This window comes from Pinus tabuliformis, chromosome X (genome assembly GCF_031772625.1).
Source record: "Pinus tabuliformis cultivar Carrire ecotype Pingquan chromosome X, CPIR1, whole genome shotgun sequence".
In the NCBI taxonomy this organism is placed as follows: Eukaryota; Viridiplantae; Streptophyta; class Pinopsida; order Pinales; family Pinaceae; genus Pinus; species Pinus tabuliformis.
The window spans coordinates 955,556,481-955,575,645 of record NC_142308.1 but is presented as its reverse complement, the minus strand read 5'-3'; positions in this window follow the sequence as shown (position 1 = coordinate 955,575,645).

Sequence of the window (19,165 nt, the reverse complement as noted above, 5' to 3'; positions counted from 1 at the left end):
GCGACTTGCTACCAATAAAGTTTCTTCAAGTTTTCTTCCCAATTTTTCCCCAGTCATTGCTGACCAGTACCTCTTTATTTTTGTCAAGCTTGAGGAGGATAACATATGCTTGTTCTATAATTTTCCCTTCGGGCAAACCCGTCGCTATGTTTTAACGAGTGTAGCGACAGTGAAACTCGTTCTTGTCTATCTGGACAAGTTTGTCGCTATTTGGTTTTAACGAGTTTAACGAAAAAGATAACTCAGTCCTTTTCAAGTTTAGAGAGTCTGAAATGGACGTAAAGGAAAATCCAATAATCCTTTTTTGTCATATAATCCCTTAAGTCTGAAAAAGTATAAAATAATATGAAAGGGATGAATTTTCGGTAATTTTAACAAGACGAACAAAACAAGTGCTCGATCTTTTTGTGTAATAATACCTCAGGTCCAAAAAGATTAAAATATAGAGGAGGGATAGCACTCCCAGTAGCTTTAACAAGCTGGAGAGGCCAATTGCTCGGCAATCTTTTCATATTTTATGAGTCAGGTGAAAAGAGCTTAAAGGAGACTCATCTTTTGAGGAACGAGTGATAATTTCAGGTAGCAGCTAATTCCAGGTAGGGTTTGAAATTTTCCAATCACGACAATGTCACAAGGATGGCTAACAGGATCACTCGTCGCAACTGTTCCTCAAAAGGGGTAAACAATCAAATGGAGGTGATGGTAAGAACACGACCAGGGCTCAAAAGCTGATGATAATGCATTCCCAATGGTTATTTACCGAGGATTGGTTCATTTTTTAATGAGCTTAAACTCTGGGGGAAACATTTGCTCATTGCTAAGTTTTAATTTTTAACGAGCTTGAACTTCGCATAAAAACTGCTCGTGCCAGTCGTATAATAAGGATGTCTCATCGATAGGTTCAATTTTTAGGGAGCTTGCACCATTCGAAACTTTGCTCCGGATCCTTTCATTATGTAAGCTAGGAACGACCAATCCTATGAGTTTAAAGGGTTGAGAAACTACAAACTAAGAAAATAAATGGTCGCTCTTTACTTTCAGGAAAAAAGGTTTGCATGCCCCCAGGTATAGTGAAGTAAAGTTCCCAGGTTACCATTTAGAAGTTCTTGCATTCGCAAGATAGTTTCCATCCGCACAGCAGACATAAACACTTCCTCGGCTTAGTCCATCTGGACAAAGGCTCCAATCACCTAACCTTGATGAAAGAATCTTATCCCGGTCTAACTCCCTCTTCCTATACGGACGAGTGTCGGACCAATCTTAAATCCTTCGTGGAAACTTACCCTATACCCAAGGTTTTCCTGCCGAAACAGACTAGGGTGCATGCCCCCTGGGTTTCAGTCATGTCCTCCCGAATCACTCGTGCTCTTTAGGTGGATGGACCGGAGATTTATGGGACATTCCTTGCATGAAAAGACCATTTAGGGATGGCATTTGACTATTAGCTATGTGTGAGTTGGGGAACAAAAGCTGGTCTACGATCTTGACCACTCGGCCTTCATGCGGAAAACACATTACTCTAAAGAGTGAGGAGACAATGGCTCCCATGCTATAAATATAGTCGTGCCCAAGGAGTAGATTATAATCTAGATGTCCTTGGACTACCATTACGTTCATGTAAACGGTTTTCCTTCTCAACGTTATGGGCACATTGGGAAGGATCCTGAACAGTTGACTGGTTCCTTTGTTGAAGCCTGTCAGATTTCTCATCTCAGGCAGAAGCGATGGTGAACTAAGCGCTTCCCAAGCAGTTGAGGAAAGGATACTCACAGAAGCCCCTTCATCTATGATGGTACCGACCATGATCATTTTGTAAGCTTGTACAATGATTCAGAATGGTACATTAGCCGGTACACGGGGTTTGCCTAGTAGATTCCAATCAAAGGAAACGACTAGGTTGCTTGGAGGTGGGACTGAATAGATGGCCGGATATGACTTTGACGAACTTCCTTCCTGTGGTAAAGGAACGGGTAGACTGCCCCCATGTTCATCAAAGTCTGTGTTTACGAAAATAATTTGAACGGTGTCTTTCTCATTCTCTTCGGTGATTGTGTCATCTGAAGATGGACCTTCCGAAGACAAGACCGGGTCGACTGCCACCTCAACCTTTTGACTTTCATCTGGTATGGATTCAATGGGTTTATCTTCAATGACAAATGCTTCAACTGGCCACAATGGCGTGTTGGTCGGATTTTCAACTAGTGATGGACTCGGCAAGAGTTTCTTATATCCAGGAGTAAGCCATAGCGATGAAGCCGGACGGTTATCCAAAACTCTTTTAGCTTCGTCTAGGAAGGGACAATGGTGGACGACATGATCACCTTCACACAGTTTACAAGGAAATTTACATTTCCTTTTCTGTCCAAATGCTTCACTTTCACTAGCTGATGGTGTATTTTCAACATGATCTTCAGAGGTTGATGACACCGGATTTTGCAAACGAGGAGACCAATCCCTTAAGATCAGAGGGATGCAAGGACAATCTCAATGATAGTGGTCTCCTTTGCAAATGACACATGGAGATTTAGGCTTGGATGGTGTAGTGTGCGGATTTTCACTAGACGATGCTTGGTTACCCCTTTTCACCTTTGGTTCCTTCTTCTTCTTCTTTTTCTTCGCCTTCCCCTTCTTCTCCTTCTTATGTACTTGACTTTTGGCTTTACCAGCTTTATCAAGCGAAGAGGAAGGAGGAGAGGGAGAATCAGACGAGGTAGAAGGTTGGGGGGTAACTTTAGTATCATCCAGTTGTTGACTCGATTGTTCAGGAATCACAGTGTTTTGAACGACGGAGGTCGAGAAGAGCCATATTGGCAAGCCAATCGTCAATCTTGGAAGTGACAATGTGGCCATATGAGGTGCACCAACATCTCCCTAAGAGGAGAAAGGACTAGGATTTCCTCCAAGCGAAAATCCTTGGTTGGTGGACTCCATTTTTCTCAACCTAAGACCAACGTGGGAATGGTGATATTATTCTGATTAAAATAAATTTTAGATGCTTTGACACAACTTGTTTTTTCACTTTTTAAGAGTTGAGAAAAAACAAAAGATGACTCTAGTCGCCTTCGATTTTTAATGAGCTTGAAGTGGCAAGTGCTCAGATGGAACTTTTCCTTTAAGGAGTCTGAAAAGGAATGAAAGAGACTACTTTGGAAATCTAGACAGAGGGATTACCAAACCAATCGCAAAATTGCAGAATACTTTTTATGGTACGGCAGTCAATCTTCCCGAATGCTGTGTTCAGTGCATTGTGATCGATAGGGCAGCAGACACGGCTTGCTATGGATAAAGGATATAGCCTATTGTGGTCTCCCAATATATACTTGATGATACGTGGGAGCATAAGTCCGTACTGGCACTTGTTGTCTCAAAGAGGAGGAATCACCCAACCAACAGTGAAAGTGACAGTTACCAAGCTTTACGATGCTAGAATACGTCTCTAGCCTAGACTTCTAGATGTTGTGCGTTAGGTTCCAAAGCGTTTTTATGTTCATTGAATTTATTTTACAGTTGATCTTTCTTAAGAAATTTGCCTTTCAAGTTCACCGCATGATGTAGATATACAATTCCCAAAATGAAATCTAAGATGATAAACAATCGTTTAATATTCTTTTTGCAACGAAAATCCTAGCTACTAAAGAAAGAGAGATGACATTCTTTCAACATAGAGCAGAGAGCACACACTAGATGCACTGTCCTAAATCAAACCAACAAGCAGTCTAAATGCAAATGCACATGCATGTATTTGTTTTCAGCTTTCTTAATGTGTGAATGACAAGAAGAATGCTAAGTACAAATCTGAATTATCTTTTCAAAGCGATAGTACTAACAAATTTCTCTTCAAAAACGAAAGGAAGATAATGACGACACTTTGCTATTTTGAATTGAAAACTGTTTTCAACACTTGAAAAACTACTAATTCAAATCAAATACAAGAGTAACCATATAATCGACCATCCAGAACAATAGGATTCTTTTCTTTGACTAAAAATGACACTTGCGACACTTCCAAATCAAAAGACGACAGTTTGATTATGTTACTTTTTGTAAAAGAGAACTGTAAATGGGACACAATACATAAAAAAAAAAACACAATTATTTGTACTATGGAGGCAGAATCATGCAAAATAAGGGAGTTTCTATAGTGGTATACTGATCACAGACAGTAAAACTCCTGATTAAAGCTGAAGAGAGTGAACACATAAACCAAAATCTGAGAGCAGAAGAGGTCTTGTCTGATCAGCGCACCTGCAACACAGGGAAAGTGTGATGCAGCGCACCTACTGCACACAGGAGGTGCGATGCATCCAGGTTCCCAAGAGGAGAAAGTGTGATGGTTCAGGGACGATACTTCAACTTGGTTCCGGGTCACAGTGTGCAGCTTAGTTCAGGGATTTAGGCCGAGCAAGTGATGTTCAGTAAATATAAATCACAGGGGTTGATCTAATGAGGTTACTAGATCCACCACTAGGGAAATTAGAAGGTTTGAAAATCGATTGTTTAGTTTATAAACAAAACCTGGAAATAGACTGAAGCAGCATTGATCTACTTTGCACTTGCATAGCAAATGCAGTTCGAAGGTTAGCTAGCTTGACTTCAGGCTCCGCCTGTAAGTTTATAAAACAAACAAATATAGACAAGCAAACAATCTATTTGATCCCCAGTGGAGTCGCCATTTTGTTATCGGGAAATCTAGTGTCCACTTGGAGCTGCTAGTCCAACTAAGACCGGTAGCTATCTTAGAAACAAACAAAGTAAAACTACTTTTGCTTTCCTTTATGAGAAGTAGATAAGAGGGGAACAAAGGACACCAACCTTAGTCTTGTGCTTGGTTCCTTGCTTGGTTACTCTCCCTTCTGATAGATCCTTGCCGCTTTTCCTTCATCTACACAACTTCAAAGAGCACCTGTGGAATCAAAGCATCATAATACTATCGAAGAACAGAGATCTACAATCATAAACAATATAGGATCAGATATATATTGACCACACAAATATATATCATCAAACATACAAGAATGTGGAGGAAAACTTGAATAGCTTTATTAATATCAAGAATAGCAAAGAGGATTACAACAATTGTTCTGACCCAGAGTCATCCTCCCAGCATGAAATCCCTTCTTCACCTCATGAAAAGTTTAGATCACCCAACACTATGATGTTCCACCAAGAAACCAACAACACTTCCTTACAAGATACAAAATTCCAGCCTTTGGATCTCTGGGATGAGGGATCCATATATAGATGATTGCAGGGGGGTGAGTCAACTTCTGGGATTTTGATTAGTGTCCTCTCTCTGATAGTTCTTGATTCAACTTGGAGATTGATGATCTCTTACTCATCCCTGAGAGAATTCAGAAAGGCAAGTGTCACAGGAGAAGTTTCTGGAAGATTCCATGACGATCCACCTTGCAAACTGTCTCTGCCATTTATCTACTCTCGCCCATCGCACCCTACAGAAGGGCTTTTCAGTAAGCATTGCACCCTTTTTCACTGAGCAGGTGGGATGCATCGCACCCTCTGCACTGGGCAGTCTATATGGTCCAACTTTGACCAGTTCTGAGCAGTTTTCTGTGAAGAACTTCTGGGAGATGATGTAATCAACTGACCTTGTTCCTTTAGGGTGTGAAACAACACTTTTAGGGACTTAGGAGCCCTTGGTTTATGGAGATGTATGATTGGGGTTGCAGTGCCCAAAAATTTCTATAACAATTGGGCTCATACTTTACTGTTAAAACATGAAAATCCGTCATCTCTTGAGCTTCCATTATGTGTTGTTCCCCTGAGGTCCCAAGGGATAGCACATTAAAATTTGGATATTTTTCCATTTCTCAACCCCATTAACTGGTAGAACGAGTAAAACTTGTTATGGTTTCTCAGTGTTGTTATGACTCTGTGAAGGTATAAGAACCCAAGATCATAAAACTTGACGAGAAGTTTACCTATTAGTTGGTGGATTTATGTCTACTCTATTAATACCCACTTGCAGGTCGATTAATCTTTACATCATCACCAATCCTTTAGGGATCGATGACCGGTCTTCTATGATCTAGAACTATGACACAATCACTAAGTATGTAGTTCCTACTAGAAATTCAAATTACATCTCTTTATGCTCTTCACTTAGGATCACACATATACATAAGGTTTGTACACACAACTTAAACACATACATGTTCAAAGACATACAAAATACATGGATTCAAATTATATGAAGCTTGATTACATATTGCACAGCCTCTCAAGGTCTGGCCGCCCTCTCGGTGTGATATAGATTCCTCTTTGGCCCTCACAACACTCAAAGGTTACATATACAAATAACAAGGATTAGATCATTTTAGATCTAATCTACTCTCAACCTATTGCTAATATCTCTCATAGATATAAAAAAAACCTTATCATTCACACCCAATTCGAGGAAATCATGTCCTCTTGCCACAATGCACCTTCTGGAGGCTTTGGAAGTTTGATTACGACTTAGGAGGGTTTTTTCTTTTGTATCACACCAGCTGCTAGAAAATCCCAAGAAGCGTGAGTTTGCACAACAATATTTGGGGTATCTGGGTTTTTTGATAGGTGGAGGAGAGTTGAAGATAGATCCTACCAAGATGGAGGCCATCATGAACTGGCCTATGCCTACTAATGTTTCTGAGGTTAGGAGTTTCAGTTGGGTAGCACAGTACATCAGGAAATTCATAGCCTCATTTTTAGTAGCAGTAGTACCACCATATGCCATAATAATGGGTCGAAATAATTTCCATTGGGAAAAGGGTTAGCAAAGGACCTTCGAGGAGTTAAAAAAGAATACTAGTCAAGCACCACTTTTGGCATTATCAAACTTGGAAAATCCCTTCGAAGTGGAGACAAATGTGAGTGGGTATGATATGGCATCAACCTTGATGCAAGGAGGAAGGCTTGTATACTTCCATTCTAAAGTATTTCATGGGGCACTTCTTAACTACTCTACCTACAACAAGGAGATTTATGGCCTATTGCAAGTTATGAAGAAGTGGAAACACTATCTAATGCGAAAGGAAACATTAGTCCACATAGATCACCAACCACTATAGTATATTCAAGTCCAAAGAAAGTTATAACAAACCAAGATTTAGAAGTGGATGGGGTTTTTACAAAAAATTAATTTAGTGATCAAGGATAAGAAGAATAGCACAAAAAAGTTTATTGGCATGCTTTCAAGGACACCCACCTCAAAGATCACAACTTTTGGAACCTTGATTCACATGGAGCCATTCACCCATGATGATGCAAAGATGCATATTCATAGGATGAGGACTTCAATAAGGTGTTTCAATAGTTTCATAGCTAGACTCATGTTCACAATGGTGACAACACAATTAACTACCATATCTAGGACAAGTTACTCTATAGGTTGGATAATTTATGTGTTCCTAAAGGTGAGTGTCTGTAGCTTATTAGAGAGGCTCACACCTCCAAGGTTGCAAGGCACTTTGGTGTAGGGAATATAATGACGAACTTGCATACTAGGTGTTTGCATTGGGCCAAGATGCAAGAAAAGTGTTAAATTTGGCACCTAGGTCCAAACTCCACCTTGGATATCTCATATGATGTAGCTAATATTTTTATTGGATTCCTCTTTCCGAGATGTGTAGGATTGATCTAAAGATAATCTCATTCTAACATGTACAAATGGAATTATGAATTTATTTCTTCTATGGACAGATTGTCAAGGTCGGCCAACAAACTAATGTAGGCTCAGAATCCCCTAAAGACATGTCTCTTCACCCTCAATGTTGCATATAAATAGAAGGATCATCTACCTCATTTGGACATCATTCATCACTCACATATCTCTCTCTCTCCTCATCTGATTGGGTGTACGAATTTCTGGGTAGCCTCTCTCCTCCAAATGTGTGAAGGGCAGTCTGTGATCTTATGTTTCATGCATTGCTCAAATAGAAAAAGGTTTAACCAATGTTGAATGGGCAATAGTTGACCTTATTTTAATACAATCCTTTTGGAGATTTTTTTTTTTTGTGCAAGCCTCAATTCTGGGCATAGATTTCAAGGAATTTAGAGTTGTTTTACCAACATTGACTGTAGGGAAGATTGACCGCAGGTTTGACTCTACATTGACTAAGTTTGATTGACATTTTTGGGACTATTTTGGGTTGATTTGGACTATTGTTGGAGGTTGAGTTGACTAGGTTTGACCGAGATGTTTTGGAGGAGAAATTCTACCACGTTGACTTTCTGGTTAGGGCTTCATGTGACTGTTGTTTAACTGGACAGATTTGACTTTTATTAGGCAATGAATTTTGTATATTGTACTCTCTCTACTTAAATTTTGAATAATAATAAGAAGAATTGATCAAAGGGTTTCCCCACATTGGGGTTTGACCCTGGCATGCGCCACATCTTGTGTCCTCTTGTCTTGGCTTGTCTTCTACTGTTTTCATTTATGTTCTATCTTCATTTACTGTCATGTTAATGTGATCCCTAATCTGGAAATTGATATTGGGCTAATAAGAAAAAAATTGAAGTAAATTGCTCTTAAGCATAGAACATACCATTATTATCTAAAATTAACAAAAAATTATATTGATTCATAAGTGGATGCATGCTTTTCCATACCGACAAGTCTAGTAATAAGAAACAAGGTCTATATCATCCCTTTATTGTACCCACTTATCCTTGGGAAAGCATTTGCATGAACTTTGTGGGAGATTTACTAATAATTAGGAAGGGACATGACTATCTGTCCGTAGTAGTTAATAGGTTCAACAAGCTGTGTGTTTATATTCCCTGTAAAAAGATCATCAATGGATAAGAAACAACAAACTTGTTCTTTGGATAGGTCTATGTGCACTTTGGGATACTAAGGAGCATCATTTTAGATAGGGACACAAGATTTCTCAATGCGTTTTGGACTACATTGTGGAAGAATATAGTTGAAGATGTCTACAACATTCTATCCACAGATAGATGGGTAAACAAAAGTAGTTAATAGGAATTTAGTGTAGGTTTTGAGTGGGTAAAATAAAAATCAACTCAATATCTAGGACGAAAATATGGTATATATATATAATGCTCTTATAATAGAGCATTCTACACTTCTACTGGTAAGTCCCCATTGAAACTTGTTTTGGATATCTACCACCTTCACCTTTGGAAATTTCATATGGGAAAAAAGGAGGAGTGAGGGAGGATCTTACAAAGGATTACTTAAGGCTAGAAAAAATTGTTGAGAAGTCAGGAAAAATCCATATATAGGTATAGGAGAAATCATAAAAGTCATAGGAAAAATACAAGGCCAGACATTATCAACACATAATAAAGAGGTCATCCAAGGTTGGAGATAGAGTATGGTTATAATTGAACAATGAGAGGCTAGAGGGCCCAATTAATAAAACCGAGGATCTGCGATATGGTCCCTTTGAGATATTGGAAAAGGTGGGAGATAACACCTATTTACTCACTCTACCTCCATACATGCACATTTACTCATTATTGAATGTAGGGAATCTGAAACTCTTTGAGTCTTCCATGTTAGACCAGGAAGAGGACTAGGTCCTCCCTTATGTAGAGGATTAGGCACCAAATGCTCAAGAAGGGTTGAAAGAAGATATAGTTTTGTAGAGTAAGTCTAGAACTAGAAGACCGAGGCAGCATGAACTTTGTTATATTGAGTTAAAAGGACAACTTCCTGGAAAGGATAAATGGTACACCCAAGAGAAGATGGAGGAAAAATTCCCTCATCTCATTCAATAGAATATTTTGGGGACCAAAAGCCTCCCAACATGGGGAGATGCGATTCAGTTTGTATCATTATATTATTTTCCATCCATCTTAATGATTCAGCTTAGATAACAATAGATTGAAGCATCCACTATAGAGCCACCAACCCATGGAACATAAAGAATGTCTACAAATGTGGTTGGTCAATAATGTTGTCATCACACCCTAGAAATGATAATATGTAGTAGTAAAATTACACCACCAAGTGTGCACCATAAATTGTCCTTTGATTTCAAAAATAGAATAGAGGAAGTCACCATGGGAGGTACACCAATAGGAGGATTTACATCAAATTTTGATAGATAAAGATCAATTGTAATTTATCGAGAATCATCCATACAAGAATCCTCCATAAAATTTAAATGAAATATTCATATCATATTGTGAATAGAAACTCCACCAAAGATAGTGCATGTACCAAAAAGGATCATATAATAGTGTATTGGAATATAGGCCCATGTACTTGATCCACAAAATTTGAAATTGAGCATTGAGGAAGTCATAATTTGATGAAGGGTTTGGCACATTAGATCAAACCCATATATAGTCTATGATTTCATGTGCATTATACTAGGTTTGAACAATATCACTGAAAGTACATTTTACAACATCTTGCTCTTTTCTTGCAAGTTTTTAAGTTTTTTGAATATAAGCCATGTGAGATTTGGAGACATATCCCTTCTTACGACAAATATTTCATACAGGTTTCTTAATTACTTGGTTTGAATTGGATCATCATAAATGTTATCATCTATATTGGTACTTTATGAGTGGAAAAATAGGATGAATTTCTTATAGGGCCCATTTTAGAGGTAGGTTCCAGTTTGGAAAATCGGGGTCCATAACCTTATGAATCCATTTCAAGGCATCAAATGACATTTTTGGGATCACGATGTATGAAATTTTAATGAACACCCTTGACATTTTTTACGCTTTGAGACCTTTCCAATGATGTGAAATTCACTCCAATCGGTACTCATATGTGAAACTTATGCCTCCCACAAGTTGACCTACCTTGTTGAGCATTGTGGTACTTTTTGATGCTAGGTCATCCCCCATTACTTAGACATGTGGTGCTACCCAAGTGGAATTTCAATAAGGTTCTAGAAGTTCCAATACCTTATCACTAATTGACGATCAAGTATGCAAAAATGCCTAACCTTATATGGTCAATAGGTTATGTTAAACATTGGGCCAATAGGTGGAGCAAAGGACTCCATTCTTTAGCATTTTACTTGTTCCATGAGTTAGAAAAACATATAGGAGTGGTATTTTGAAAGGATAATAGAGGAGGAGGATTCTATATTAGTCATTAATGACACAATATCAAAAGGTAACTCCACAATGAGTTCCCATTCCTTTGTATGTGAATTATATCACTGAAGCAAAGAGAGAAGAGCTTAGATGTCACCTTTTGACTAGGTTTTCTCCAGTATAGATGTTCCATATATAAATCTTGTATCCATTTGTGTGGATGGTGTGTACATGTGCCTATTATTTCATTTTCGTATTTTATTTGTTTCATAAAATTCAAGTAAAGATAGTAATTAATTAATCCAGGATCTAAGTAAAATTATTTGCATAATATAAGATCTCATATTGTTATAAGATCTATTTTGACAAAATGCCCTAGTGGAACATCCACAATAGTTTACATATCATTCTTTGGTCAACCCAAATATAAGAAATGTCATTATTTAAGGAAAATATCCACTTTGACTCCATTATGTTCAAATATGACATAAGTAGGTATGCATAAGTCACCCTTGTAGAACTTGAGGATGGAAAATACTACATTTTTTCCTAAAAATATCTCATATGTAGAATTTGAACTAGGATGGAGCAAGCCTTCACAAAAAATTCCAATGAAAAGAGAAAACTTATGCTGCGAAAATGAATAATAATGATAGCACTAGATTCAAAAGATGGTTTTTTAAACCCAAAGTGAAAGATGATTCAAAAACCTTAGTTTTAAAATTCTTAGGGAAATACCACTAGTTGTTGGCTTAGTGGGTCCTGACCCAGGTTCAGAGTTAGTTGTGGCAAACAAAACCCTACACTACTGTCCCTTTCGGCATCAACCCACGTAGTGCTGACTGAAGTCTCACCTGAAGTAATATGGGGGGATGTTGGAACCAAGTTTCTGCATCCAAAGATCAGTGTGATGTCCTTTTTGTGTCCTAGATCTGCCTTCGCACAGATTTCTAAGCCTTTAGGGCTTGACGCTATAGTTTCCTTCAAATGGCCTCTAGATCTCCGCAGAGGTCTACGATCGGCTTCTGTGGACCTTCAACAAATAGTTTATCTAATTACGTGCATCATAGGCTAGCATTAGAGTGGAATCCACACAGATTTGCTCAAGTGCTTAATAAACTTATCAAAAAGTATTATAACCTTTTCGTAAATACTTAACATGCATTTCATTTTAATAAGACATATCTAGTAGATCCGCGCATCAATACATCATTATTTCATAAAGACATTATTTCATCACAAACTATATCACAACATAAACAACAGAAGGAAATAGATAAAACATATGAATTTCTCCAACAATCTTCTTTATTGATCTTCAGTACAAGGTTACAGACTCAAAACTTCGCTGCACACTCAGTTGCAGACACTACCCTAGGCCTCTGTGCACTCAGCTACAGAGCCTTTTCCTCCTCTAGGACTTACTTCTCTTCTCTAACTCCCTAGGACTCCATTTGTTGTACCCATAGACAAAAGCATAGATCTACTTAGACTCTCTAAGACACACCCATTTATAAAATCCCATAGTCCACAGACCAAGGGTAGATCTCAAAACCGACTCAATATTTACATAACGAGGGTAAAAACCTTTTTTGAACTTTTTCTACCTACACGCTCCGCATCCACAATTCATAGATACTTCTTTACATATTTTTGTCAAAAGTTACATCAAAACTTGGGTTTTTAACCCAAAATTGACCTAGGGGACCCCATCCCAACAGGCCCCCAACACAAAGATCATGACTCGCCCTCGAGTCACTCGGCTGGCATGGTGATCTTACTGTGAAGATCCCCCATCTCGACCTACACAACTACTACCTTAGCAACACTCTATGTAGCTGCCTGCTTCACTTGTTCGACGAGTTGGTCCTTCGTTGGCTAGCTTGATATTCTGCTGTGTGAGATGCAAGTTCATCAGCTTCTCTTGAATGTTGGTTGAGACTTGGTAGGCTTCTAACAACCAAGGACCCAACCTGGCCTTAAGTACTTCCTCTTTTTTCTGAGCAGCTTCCACCTGTGCAAGGAGCTGCTTCCTCTCCTACAACTTGGCGAGGCGCTATGCTGTAGCAATGGAGTGCGTTGTCGCCCTAAACCTCATCATATTGCTTTTGGAGCTCACGGATCTCTATACTCAATATCTGCATGTTGGGGTCTTTCAACAGGGTCATCACTAACTCCATTTCCTATTCAAACAAATTTGTGCAATCAATGACTACGACATCAACATTAGTCATCCCTTTCTTGATGGCGGCTCTGTGCTGTTCCCTCACCTCGGGTGGAGTCGAAGGCTGTGACTTGAGCTACAGCTCCATGATTTTCATGTTGAGTTCAAATTGAACTCTTGACACTTCTGCTTTGCATCGCGGATGCCTGTAGCTAGTTTCCAAATCTTCGCCTCTGGTTGTGCGTCCTCAGGTATGTGCAACTCTAGCACTGTTTTGCATGCCTCTGCAACCACGTCCGCCAGTTGGGAACTCTGTGCCTGGATAGTATCCTTTACTTCAGGGCCTACGTCTTCTCGATGAACATTTTTTCATTTTTCACCCGGTACTCACTTATTAAACTGAGAGCACGCTGCTCCCGAGCTCTCAGTTCCACTATCACTCCTATCTGCAACGCATGAAGAAATTCGTTGGGGAGCGCTGCAATATTGAGGCCATCGTTCTTCAGGGTACTTAGGATGATCTTGTCATCAGTCGATTCCTTGCTCAGGGACCCTTTTGGTAGAGCAACTATTCTAAGGTCCACTATTCTTACTAGTTCTACAGCCTAACTTGTCCCCAGTGTCAGGCTTGTCTGTGCGACGCTCACTTGTCCTATGCCCACCTGTATTAAGCTAGTTTGGATCTTCAATTCGTGCAAATCCTTCTGGACATTTCCTAGTGACTACATGTACTGTTGCTCGAATTTCCACAACATTTCGGTTGTAGTGTCGCGCACCTTGTCACCGATCTCGTCGAGATCACCCTCTATTAGGGTGATGGGATCCTGTGGAATTCTGAAGATTGCCGCCTTAACCTCCTGCAGAGCTTCATCAATGCTTTCAAACCCATCTTCAAAACTGAAGGTCACTAAGAAACCTTCCCTTAATATCCCACTCTGTGGTGCCATGGCAAAGCTCCATTTCCAAGTACCAATTCACGGGGATTATATCTAGAGAATGACAGAATAAGTGCACCCACTCTGGCTGCAACTCTGTTCCGTAGAATTTAGTCCATTTCACCAAATGATCACACAGGTCATTTCTCCCATCATATTTTTTAGTTAATCGCACTTTAGGATGACCAAATTGCAACCTCATCATTCTCCTATACTCGCGCCATTCATCAAAGTTGTCCTTGTGCGTACCCCACCACTATGTGGGTGTAGCGCGCAACGCCAAATCAAGTTCTTGAAAGCGATGATCCTCAGGGACTTCTCTTTCAAAGGCATCAAAAAATTTATTTACATTAGTTAAACCATCATAATAGGGTAAATTTGTTACCTTTGATGACATGCAGTGCATCGATTTAGTCATCATGTTACAGTACAATGTAGATAACTTCATGCAACCGATTCTGCTAATGTTCCAATTCTTCATCTGAATCTGAGGTACATGAGCTTTCACAGTCCCATGCACTCCTCCCATCAGCTATTGGATTAATCCAATCTTGGTCTCATGCTGTAATTTTGTAGATTTGATCCAAATCATCATCACTTTCCTCATAGTCGTGGACCAGTTCAGTATAGTGCAGTCCTTTTGCAGTGTCCAACGGTACTACAACACGGAGTGATTTCCTTTCAAACGACATTGTCCACTTTTTCAAGTTGATGACTCCATTCATATCATTGGCCTAGTCAATTTCAAGGCACGCAGAGTATGGATTGTTGTCATCAATGATTTCTATCACTTCAACAGCCAGCCCGCTCACACCTTCTATGTCTATAGTAACTCTATGTAGTTGCCCCATAGGGATAATATTTTGTTTGTTTGCCATCCTAAGTTGAATAGGAGACCATTGCAGCACAGGTCTCCCCATTCTCTCCCATGTTTGTTTAGGAAAAACGTTCGAATCAGATCTCAGATCCAGAATAACTTGGTCCATCTCATAGTCTCCTATTTGCGCAGTGAGCCTCATCTCGCGTGTTGTTCTTGCCTTATGTTTACCAATCTTTCTGACTACACAGTGTCCATCAAGAGTATTTTCCTTACCAGCACATTTGTTTATCAACTTCTATAGCCCCTCCACAGCCTCGCTATCACACAAAAGTTTCATGCAAGTCTCCAGGAATGTGGTGATTACAGAGGGATCAATCTCTGTGGGCACGCTAGTTTCCGGTATTTTGTCCTGACTTCCTGAGGTAGATGTCCCTACGAACCTTTCCTTCTCCTCCATAAATGTTTCCTTCACACATTCTAGATCAAAGGAAACTTCCTTTTCTGGGGCCTTGCGGACCCACCCATTCTCTTCAGGTTGTTGTCCTTTATCGTCACCGGTCATGATTCCACTTCTTAGTACCATATTCACATTTGGATCCTCCTCACGAGGCTCTTCCCTCATCATCTGTAAGTTTTGTGTAGGGTGTTGAGGTTTCACCTTCTTCTCTTGCATCTTGGCTATCAACACAGGGCATTATTCTATCGTATGGTCAAACTAAGTGCAAGACTAACATGATGGGTGCGTTTGATTCTGACACTCCCATGTGTAGTTCCTTGGCGTCCCGAAATTATAGAAAATAACTTTTCCGCGACCTCTACCAGGTCTTTCTCCTCCTTGGCCTTGTCCGCGCGCCTGATATCCTCTACACCCTCCCCTAGCGCCCTAGTCCGGAAGATAAGTTTCTACTTGCATTCGATAAGTAGGCGTTCTTTCCATCATCAATTCGTAGCTACAACATTGGCATTCATTGTGGCCCACTGATTTGTAGAAATCACAGAATAGTTGTTGTGGTGTCTGCATAAAATTTTGCAACAAATGGAAATTATATGTTACATGTTTTTCGGCTACTTGACAAATAGCGCACCATAGTGCAGGTCCCGTACTTTGTCCTACTAGAGCTTCTTGCCTCAAGGGCATTGGTCCTCCCGTGTGATATAATTTGCAAAGAGAGGGAAGTGATCATTATCATGCCCCTCACTCTTACACTTGAGGCACCAAAATTCCTCGCGCACCTCCGACCTAGCCTCTTTTTCTTATTTCAAGCTCTGCGATTCCAAGCAGAGGTTCTGCAACTACGAGTGAATTTGTTGAACTCCCAAAGACACGTCCTGAATAGGCATTTCGTGCAATCTCATCATGATTTCCATGGCTTCCGCCTGAGTCCCTATCTTCTGCTGTGATAAAGCAAGCCTTAGGTGTGGTAGGAGCAAGGCTATAAACCACTCGTGGTGCTGACTATCTGTCAAGTGCATATTAGCTTCACAGATCACACACTTCAATCTTTGATCTAAATCCCAAGGAGTTTCACCAGCCTTCATCATGATCTCCTTGAATCCAACTACTGATTGTGAGTCAGACTTAGGCTTACTGAATTCCTTTTTCAAAGAAGCCTTAGCGTCTGCTAACGATGCCAAAGGATTATCAGTGCAGTACTTGACATACCATGTCAATGCGTGATCCTGCAGAGCGGTAACCAACTGAACCTTCTTCATATTATCATTCGTAACTTGTTGTGTTGTCCACATAGCCTTTGCAACAAACCAAAATTTATCCGCATCCTCACTCCCTATACCCTTAAAAACTAGCAACTTCATTGTGTTCGACATGTTAAACGGCGGTGGTGGTGGCAGTGTGGGAAAAGTTGTATGTTGTGGAGGTGAAGGTGGAGGTGGATTGGATGGATGATGAGTTCATGGAAAACCTTGCCTTATCAGTTGTACAACACTCTGCGGTGAAGCCTATACCATTCCCTCGTCGTCACTCGAAGGAGGTCCAATCAACGGGCTATATTCAAGACATGTTTTCCCTCGATCTCTGAAAATATTTCCACTTCATGTAGCTCTGAACATCAAGGTAATGGCATAACCCGTTTTTCACATAACAGCATATTAATCCAAGTATTCAAAGATCTTATATACTTACCTCATGCTCCTTTGAAGAAACATCACTCTGCTTCACTGTAGTTGACAGAGGTATCAACCGTGAATTTTGTCATAAAGCCTCCTATGACTCGATCAAGCTAGTGGTCAACAGCACACGCGATCTTATCTTCAGAAGCTTCCAACCTCCACACTAGTTTGAGAGTCCACACTATTGGACCTTCAAGTCTCCACCTTCCCTGGCCGTCTACCAATTTAGCTATCCACTCATATAATTTGATCAAGAGGGTGCAAAATAAAATTTTGTGTATTTCTATGTACAAATATATGTCCAAACACTGTTCTTTTGACAGGAATGAATTTCTATTTTACTGCACCGCAAATTCGTGGATCTTCCTATCCAACCATTTGTTGGCTTAGTGGGTCCTGACCCAGGTTCAGAATTAGTTGTGGCAAACAAAACCCTACACTACTAGCCCTTTCGGCATCAACCCGCATAGCGCTGACTAAAGTCTCACCTGAAGCAATATGGGGGGATACTGGAACCAAGTTTTTGCATCCAAAGATCAGCGTGATGTCCTTTTTATGTCCTAGATCTGCCTTCGTGCATATTTCTAAGCCCTTAGGGCTTGGCATTGCAGTTTTCTTCAAATGGCCTCTAGACCTCCGCGGAGGTCTACGATTGGCTTATGTGGACCTTTAATAGATAGGTTATCTAATTACGTGCATCATAGGCTAGCATTAGATTGGAATGCACACATATTTTCTTAAGTGCTTAATAAACTTATCAGAAATTATTATAACCTTTGCATAAATACTTAACATGCATTGCGTTCTCTTAATAAGACTTATCCAGTAGATTCGTGCATTAATACATCATTATTTCATAAAGACATTATTTCATCACAACTTATATCGCAACATAAACAACAGAAGGAAATCGATAAAACATATGAATTTCTTTAATAGTCTTCTTTATTGATCTTCAGTACAAGGTTACAAAATCAAAACTCCCCTGCACACTCAGTTGTAGGGGTCCTCGCACTAGTTGTGGACACTACTCTAGGCCTTTGTGCACTTAGCTACAAAGCCTTTTCCTCCTCTAAGACTTACCTCTCTATGTTAACTCCCTAGGACTCCATTCATCATACCCATAGACAAAAGCATAGATCTGCCTTAGCCTCTCTAAGACACACTATTTATACAATCCCATGGTCCATGGACCAAGGGTAGATCTCAAAACCAAATCAATCTTTACATAACGAGGGTAAAAACCCTTTTTGACTCCTGTCTACCTACGCGCTCCGCATCCACAATTCGCGGAGACTTTACATCTTTTTGTCAAAATTTACATCAAAACTTGGGTTTTTAACCCAAAACTGACCCAGGGGATGCCATCCTAACACTAAACAAACTATATCTAGATATATTGTTATTAATATTAGTTTTAAAAATGTTACTTTAACAACCCTTAGGAAAATTACACTAGTCAAAATATCTCTAGATCCATTGTTGAAATTTCAAATTAGAAACCTTAGTGTTGCAACACTCTAGGAAACACCATTAGCTAATACAATATAAAGATAGTCTAAAATTTTGGTTCAATAATTACAAAGACATTAATACCACTATGATTTGCTTTTACAAGGGAAAAAATGAATTTTGGATAAGAAATGGAACACACATAGAAATATAACAAGGAGCATAGCAATTAGTAAAAACCCAACTTTTATTAAAGGAAAAACAATGAAAGAATGCAAAACACAAATTAGTTAGAATGTTGGTAGCTTTTCTATGAAAAGAGAGAGATAATAGCTACACTCATTCACAAAAGGATATTAAAATAGGTTGATATATTGAAATTTTAACATAGAGAAATAACCTTGAAGGTACAAAACCATAATCCTAACAGGAAAACCATCAAAAGGTTTGTGGGCCCCATGGTGGTTAGTTGATACATCAACTTCTCGAGGGTGAAAATTTTTCATATAACCTTTGTTTGGGGTGCGTAGTAGCTCATTGAAAATATTTAACTGAGAAGTACAATTATTGGCAAGGATTGGGAATATCATGGAAATCCCAAGCCCCAAAATCATCAAGAAACATCATTTAGGGCTT